Source organism: Octopus bimaculoides, chromosome 2, assembly GCF_001194135.2.
Source record: "Octopus bimaculoides isolate UCB-OBI-ISO-001 chromosome 2, ASM119413v2, whole genome shotgun sequence".
In the NCBI taxonomy this organism is placed as follows: Eukaryota; Metazoa; Mollusca; class Cephalopoda; order Octopoda; family Octopodidae; genus Octopus; species Octopus bimaculoides.
In genome coordinates, this window is record NC_068982.1 from 41265799 (window position 1) to 41266775 (window position 977).

Genomic DNA, 977 nt, shown 5'->3' on the forward strand with positions numbered 1-977 from the left:
ATATTTGTTGGCACTATTGCAAGCATCACATTTTTGGCAGTATTACAGCCTAGCAGCAGGCCATGGTTTATGTGTTGCATCCAATAATTACTTCCTTTAATATTTTATGCTTCTTCTGCATTGTCCCACAATTAAAAACATGCCAGTATGTTATATTTTGTATTTGAATATCTAGCTTATCAAATTATACAGAATACTTACAAAGTAATGTTTTTACAATAACAATGAATAATAAATACAAATGGCAACGTAAGATTCTCACCAATCCCTAATGCATAAGAGTGCATGTGTTGGGAACTAGGTACACATCACACTCAACCTGACCTCACATTAGCTTACTTCATCCTTCACAAAACCACCCATTTCTGCTCCTCGTCATCAACAGTCCTACCAGAATACTGGGCCACTATTGTCTAGTGTACTTTAAATTTATATATGTGCTTTATTATGAGACTTTATCAAAATATACATGTATAATTATAATAAATTAAAGTATAAAGTATAATTAAAGTAAATTCTATTGAAATAAATTTGACAAAGGATAGTTAATAATATCACCTATTGTTTGTCAACATTAAAAGAAATTTGGAAATTAAGCATGCCCTGCCCCTGGCTTTACCTGATTTGGGATTATAGCAACAATAAAGTTGACTTCAAGTCAAAGTGGGAAGTTTTCTGCACTGGTGTACAGCCTGCCAATATAGCAGTCAAATTTTCCTCAAATCACACCTTACTGTAGAGTTAAATAAGAAAAAGGTATATTGGAAAATGAAGTCCCATATAAATATAGTTGATGATTTTACACACACACACACACACACACACACAGGTCTAAAAGTGGAAGCAACATGGACATGTTTAAAGATTTTTTATCTCCCACCCCCTTTAATTGGACAGGATAAATATTTTATATTTGTCACATTAAGTGACTTTTATAAAATATTACCAGTTTAAATGTGTATGTCCATCTTATCAAA